This window comes from Cibotium barometz, chromosome 18, assembly GCF_041138505.1.
Source record: "Cibotium barometz isolate CiBa-2024 chromosome 18, ASM4113850v1, whole genome shotgun sequence".
NCBI lineage: Eukaryota > Viridiplantae > Streptophyta > Polypodiopsida > Cyatheales > Cibotiaceae > Cibotium > Cibotium barometz.
The window spans coordinates 10,317,072-10,323,807 of NC_141063.1; the positions used below are offsets into that span (position 1 = coordinate 10,317,072).

A 6,736-nucleotide genomic window follows, 5' to 3' on the forward strand; every position below is an offset into this window, starting at 1 on the left:
CCTAACGAGCAAAGTTCAAGGAAAGCCCTCATAAATATTTATTGTTGCTATAACCTCACAAATGCTAGCTAACAATCACGTTAGTTGCTTTTGTGGTGCGCGGCTCACAATGAGTAGCTTTCTACTTGGAATCTAGGGAGAACTAATTGCAAGACCGTAGACGTGAAGTTAGAATCCCACCAGAAGAAGCTAGACACACAAAAATAGCACATTGTAGATTGAAGAATAGGATGAGGTTGAGCTACTCTTGGTAGGCTACTAGTGTAGTGACATATAATAACAAAGTCTTGAGTTTAGTGGATAAAGGATGATTAGTTGCTTGCCCCTAATCTCCCCGCCGTGAACGGTATCAAAGCTAGGCTTTCAAATTGCTGCCCCGCTAGCTCATTGCTAGTGACCACCAGAGGTTATTGCCCGCCCCGCTGATTCAAAACTGGGGGAGCCACTAGGTGTTGCTTGCCTAGATCCGCCATGGGCTGCCACCAATTTTGAGCGGTGCTGCTAGTGCAGAGAGTCCACTCAGCCCAACGACGATGCCACCCACCAATTTTGCCGCCAAACTTGGGTGGTGCGAGTAAAGGGTTTCTTGCCCGAGTTTGCTGCCTCTCTGCCCTCGCCGTGCAAAGAAGGGTTTCTTGAGCAGCACAAAGATTTAGCAGAGAGCCCTTTGCACACATAACTTTGCCCATGGGTGGTCCTCTTTTTGTGGCGATGGCCTTAGCTTTGGAAGAGGAGGCGAAGGGCTTCGTAGCTTCCACGAGGCCGTGACATGATGAACATGATGCTGCATGCGTTCTCTCGTGTTGTGTAAGGGTTGATGGCCGCCGCGAGGATGAAGAAAAAATCGATGACTGTGGACGCGAGGCCGTTTTTATGTGTGACTGTGATGAGATAAGCGGTGATGTGGCCTTGTGTCACTGCCCCAGGGAGAGTACGTGATGTGTGAAAGAAGATAAGCCTATAAAAGGCAGTGTACTCTTTGAGGCTCATATAACAGCAGTACAGGTGATTACCTACACCATGTAGTAGAGTATGGAAGTGTAGATACTTGTAGTAGAGAGAGCTTAGCTTATTCCAAGCCTACGACTCTTTTTGAGGGTGGTCCAGACGCGTGTCGTGGGAAAGGTCCCATAATAGGTTGGCGTGGCTGGTTGAGAGGCGCCTACTAAAGAGCGCCCACGCGCGGCTGGACGGTATACTTACCTGGGCGGGGTCAATCGGTGATCAGGAAGGCCGATGGTCTAGGGTCGGCCTCTCCATTGCACTGCCGGACGGGCTGCACCCTAGCATCTCCCCAACGGGGAGAGTGCACGTCATAATTTGTGGTAGCGGGGGCTCGCGTTCGCGCGGCCCCCACCCAAAACCAAACTCCAAACCACGAAACCTCGCAGCGCCCGCAGGCCATGGCGGGGCTCTGATGATTTCATTTGGGCTACCGGCTGTGTTTGCATACCCTACACGACGGAGAAGGAGACAGACCAGCTGTTTGCATACCCTACACGACGGAGAAGGAGACAGACCACCCTTTCCATGCTGCTGCTGTCGTTGAGGCAAAAGGCGACATGAGCCCCAGCCCCAGCACTGTTGGATTACGCATCCGTCATGGGATCTGGAGGAGCCAGTGTGCATGAATGAATAGCCCTCTGCCTTTCTAGTCTAGAGTTCTGTGATCTTACACTTCCTACCTGCTCATATCTGCCTACTGCCAGTTACGGACAGCCACCTCGGCTAGCAGCACTGGACTGCGCAGGGGACTCCATGGACCTTTGTTCTGAACCATTGCTGCTCTTGATTTTGCCCCGGATGGTGTTCTCTCTTCCTGACATTCCTCTCTTGCTCTCCTTACAGGGTAAAGGAGGAGGCTTTGGATCATCGGTTTCCACCACAACCACACATCGGTTTCCACCACAACCACACATGGCAGATTCATCCCTGGTCCCCCCCAGGTTCTCCTTCTTGCTTAGTTAGTTAGCCCCACACTTCATTGGCTGTGAGATCTCTCCACTCATTTGAAGCTTCTCAATATCAGGAGGTGGATGGCACACACTGTCATATGGGGGAAGCAGCAGTCAGAGCAAGGGCCAAGCCTGCAGCTGAAGGCGAAATTGAAATTGCGAGGGAATCAAAGGACATGAGCATGGGGCATCTCTCTGTTTGTTGATCATTTTTTTACCCATACACTCGTTGAAATTGTGTGTTGTAAACTTGAGCTTGGCTTGACACCATATTGGAGGAGATACTTGTGTGTGTGTGTGTGTGTGTGTGTGTTTGCGTAAGTCTTCCATTGCCATTCTCTCTTTAGACTCTGTTGGTCTACAATTGCTTAAACCCTAGCAAGTTCCCGCCATTCCATATGTGTGTGTGTGCTGATTGTTTGGCTAGGGAAGCAGCCCGTAGAGTCAACAGAGCACATCCGGGTTTGAAGAAAGTTCGATTTTGTGTTAGTTTGTCCCAAGGTTCTTGTGAACATTTATTTTGCAGCATCCCATGTATGTTGCCTGCATGACTAGGGTGGAACCAAGGGAACATGTAAGGGTTTGGGGAAAGTCTCTTTTACTACTCGGTACCATTTGTTTCTCTTTACAGGTGTGAAGGATCAGATGATGGTTGCTCCTTGACCAGTATGTTGACAGAGTAGACCCGCATGCAAGTCGAGCAGATGTTGGCTTTCCGTCAAGAGGTTGGTGCCTTGCGGGGCAGGAAATTTGGACCCACGGAGCTCGAACTCTGCATCCATTGTTGCCCGCCAATCCAAGCAAGAGGTGGACCAGCCTAAGCATGGTGAGCAACATTTGGAAGGTTGCTTTTGGTGGTTTTGGGAATGCTCGGGCTGGCATGAGCCCCAGCATGGGAGTCGTCATTCGGATGGGTGATTCGGATGTATTCCGTGGACGGTCTTCATCATGGGATCCCTCCTTACCATGTTCCTTCTCTCCTGTTTCATCACTATGACACGGAGGGTCTGTAGGGATCCCAACCTCCTCTCACATGCAACATGAGGAGTGGCCCCCCAAGTTCAATGGAAAGATGGATGTTGAGGCAGATACAAATTGGGTCAAGGAGATGCCTGTCAATCTTTCAACTGCGGGCAGTTCAGATGTAATAATCGTCGTCTTATCCCGACAACTTTCACGGTGCTGCTTTGTTATGGTGGGTCAGGATAAAAATCGATTGAATTTACTAATCGAACAAACAATGTGCCCAACTGTGCTGAGTGCATGGAAAAGCTGGGTATTTCTGGCCAGTGGTTTCCCAAGGCTGTGGCGACGGAAGGAAGAAGTTTTCAGTCAGGGGACTAACACGAGTCTTCGGAGCCTTAAAGAGCTGGGTGAAGGATCTTTGGTTTCACTGTCAATTTCTTCAATGCCCGAGGGCATTGCAAAAAGTCCATGGTCGACTTGGGTGGATGTACGGAGGAGTAATTATGTAAGTGTGCTGGTGGACTTGGGTGGATGTGTGGAGGAGTTTTTCTCCCAAGTTTTGTTTGGAAGTGCCGTTGCATGTGGCATGTTTCCGATGGGAACGCTCCTCGTCTGTTTTTCTTGTGTCTCGGATTCGCTTCCTTTGACATTACCCAGAGATTCTGGTTGGGTGTAGCACATGGATATTTCCGTGGAGTTGGTGGATATTGGTCCGAGCATAGGGTGATGAGGAGTTACTTGTGGATACAGGTTTGACTCAACAGTACTGAGGAGTGTTGTCTACTTTAATGATTCATTCATCCATATGAGCAGATGCACTAGTGGATGTTTTTTTTGGGAACTTCTGTAAAGGAATTTCTCGGGTGTTCTCAATGACAGGTTTTAATTGGAGCTTCTAGAGGAGGATTCTCATTAATGGCAGGTGCTTCCCCGGGAGGTGCTTGATTAGGTGTCTTCTGTGGAGATGCATTTACAAGCTTCTGTGCTTACAAGGCGAGGACTTAATGTTAGCTTCAAAGTAGGACACAAAATGGTCTTCCAGTGCTTCAGACTTTCAATTTCTTGGGTGAGACTGGAATGGAGTTTCTTGTGTGTTGCACCCATGTCTACTCTGTAGTGTGGTTTCAGTCTTAGTGGTGGGTAATCGAATGCACTTACGGATCGGCTGGGCAGCCACCATCAGGGACTGCTGGCTGCCCCAGACAATGGACATGATGGGTGCTAGCAATAGGTTGGGTGCTAGTAGCCTAGTTGGCCAGGCTGGAGAGGACATGCTTGTTGTGCGTGGACTAGTAGGCAGAAGGTAGTGGGTTGGGATGCAGGGCTGGCTGCAGCCTGCACAACAAAGAGCATGTCGGCTAATCCTTTAATAATTGTGGTCAATCAAGTAGACCCATAAAAGGGACCATAAAAGGCCCTATAAATAGGTGTGGCGTTTTCATCATGAGATATTCAGCCTTACATAGCAATCCAACAGCAAAGCAAAGGGCCAACCATGCATTTGAAGGAAAAATCTATAGGAGATTGTGGACATCACATTTGTCATCAACTTGGCTGCATTTGTCAGTTTGTTGAGCATTTTGTATATCTGAGGGAGTCGTCGAACATTGTTTTGTTTGTTTATTGAACTTGATTTCTTGGGGATGCACATTTGATTGGAGTAGATACTTATTTGTCTGTTTGTGTTTGGATAAGCCTTCCACTGTGATTCTCTCTCTGTTAACACTCTCACAGCAGTACTGGATCCACAGTTGCTATTAGAGCTTAGGATTAGCTAGAATGTTTTTTTCTTTCTCAGCATTCTCACGATGTGGTTCATTATTTGGATAAGGAAGCAGCCTGTGGACTTAACCAAATTTGGGGAAGTTAGATTTGTGTTAGTTTGACCCAACGTTCTTGCAAAATGTTTGTTTCCAGCATTCCATGAGTATTACGCCCTGATCAGGGAAACCTAGTAAGGTTTGGGGATAGTCTCTTTTGGGTACCTTTTGCTTGTTACCACTTGTTTCATCAAGGCTTCAAAGGCGGCCTTGATCCATATGTTGATGGAATGGATGGCAGCCTGTGCACAGGCAGCGTATGTTCATCATCGTGTGGAGCCTCTGCATGGTCTCGCGGAAGGTTATGAAGCCATTTGCCTCCTCTGTTAAAAGTTAGCTGCAAAGCTAAGATCATCGCCACAAAGAGGCCTAGCTCCAAAGCTAAGACCATTGCCTAGCCATGGGCAAAGTTATGTGCAGAGGGCTCTCTGCTGACTCATTGTGCTCAAGAAACCCGTCTTTGCAGCGAGGGAAGACAGGGTGGAGAAGCGGCAAACTGGGCAAAGAAGCGATGGTGCAGCAAAGAGGGTAGAGAAGCTTGGCATGGTGGCACAGTCGGGAGCTGGGCAGAGGCGGCATTTCTCTCCACAATCGCATCACCCAGGTTTGGCAAGATGAAATTTGTGGGCGCGGCATTGTCGTTGGGCTGAGTAGTGATGGTGCACTTTGCACTAGCATCGCCCAAAATTGGTGGTGGCCCACAGTGGCTCTTGGTAGGCAACTCATAATGGCTCTCGGTTTTGAATCATCAGGCAATAACCTCTGGATAGTAGTGAAATAAGCTAGCGGTAGCAATTTGAAAGCCTAGCTTTGATACCATGTAGGGTAGGTTAAGGGAAAGCTGCTTTGGAGGATGAAAGATATCCATGTTGTGTGGTAGTGCAGAGACACACATGGAGAGAGAGAGAGAGAGAGAGAGAGAGAGAGAGAGAGTTATAGCACGACTCAATAATATCTTCTATTGATGATGTTATATGAGCTTCAAAGAGTACAGTGCCTTCTATAGGCTTAAAAGCTTTATCTTTGACGCATCACATACATTGGGGCAATCACACATGGCTAAGCATATAACATCACTACTTACCACACACACATAAAATGACTATGAGAGGTTGTTCACACACAACACACTAAGACATCTAAGGGCTATTTCACACACACGAGGCTTCGAATACCTCATCCTAAATCAAGACTTTGTTATTATATGTTACTACATTAGTAGCCAAGAGTAGCTTAAGCTCATCCTATTTTTAAATTTACAATGTGCTCCTCACATTGACCCTATTTTTGTGTGTGTGTGTGTAGCTTCTTCTGGTGGATTCTAACTTCACGTCTACGGGGTTACAATTTGTTCTCCCTCTTCTTGCTTCCGTATATAAGAATGAATTTGAGGATCTATATGGGATGAAAGATAACACGGGGCCTTTTATAAGTGAAGGTAGTACAAACATATAAAGGAAAAACACAAAAATCAGATTTTGCGGAGACTCCCCGCACAGAGAACTCACAAAACACACACACAAACAACTAGAATGCCTAATCATAGTCTTCCTCAATGAGGGAGACTTGCTATAGCTAATGGGCCAAGAAATCCTCCTTTTGTTGTAGATAGCACATTGAATATCCTGAGACTCAAAGCTGTTCTCTTTGAATTGGCTCATGGCGAGCTTGGCTTCTACAAAAGCTCTAGATGTGGGCACAAATCTAGTCACACTTTCAAAAAACCCTAAGATGAAACCTTTAAGGGTTGTGTCAAGGTAAATATTCTCACATCAAAGCCCCAGCTTTCACCTATACCAGTGCATGCCAACGTCTTCATCTTCAATATCACCCATCGGATCTAGATAAACTCTTGCAACTTGCCCGCAATTGTCCATCATCGTGACCATCAACTCTTACACCAGAGAACGCATGTTCATCATGCGACGCTTGTGCACAGCCTCGCGTGTGGAGTCATCATATTTTTCTTCATCACTCCATCACATCGTGTCCATC

General features: G+C 47.3%; 1 long non-coding RNA gene and 1 other non-coding gene across 2 annotated transcripts; both read left to right on the forward strand.

Moving 5' to 3' along the window:
- Positions 1 to 1,195: 1,195 nt before the first annotated feature.
- Positions 1,196 to 1,357, forward strand: LOC147628929 (U1 spliceosomal RNA). The gene has a single exon (XR_015268034.1). It is a non-coding gene; the product is annotated as a U1 spliceosomal RNA (small nuclear RNA).
- LOC147628928 (uncharacterized) lies at positions 1,196 to 4,487 on the forward strand. Its single transcript, XR_015267859.1, has 2 exons — positions 1,196 to 1,946; positions 2,030 to 4,487. It is a non-coding gene; the product is annotated as an uncharacterized LOC147628928 (long non-coding RNA).
- The last annotated feature ends 2,249 nt before the right edge of the window (positions 4,488 to 6,736 follow it).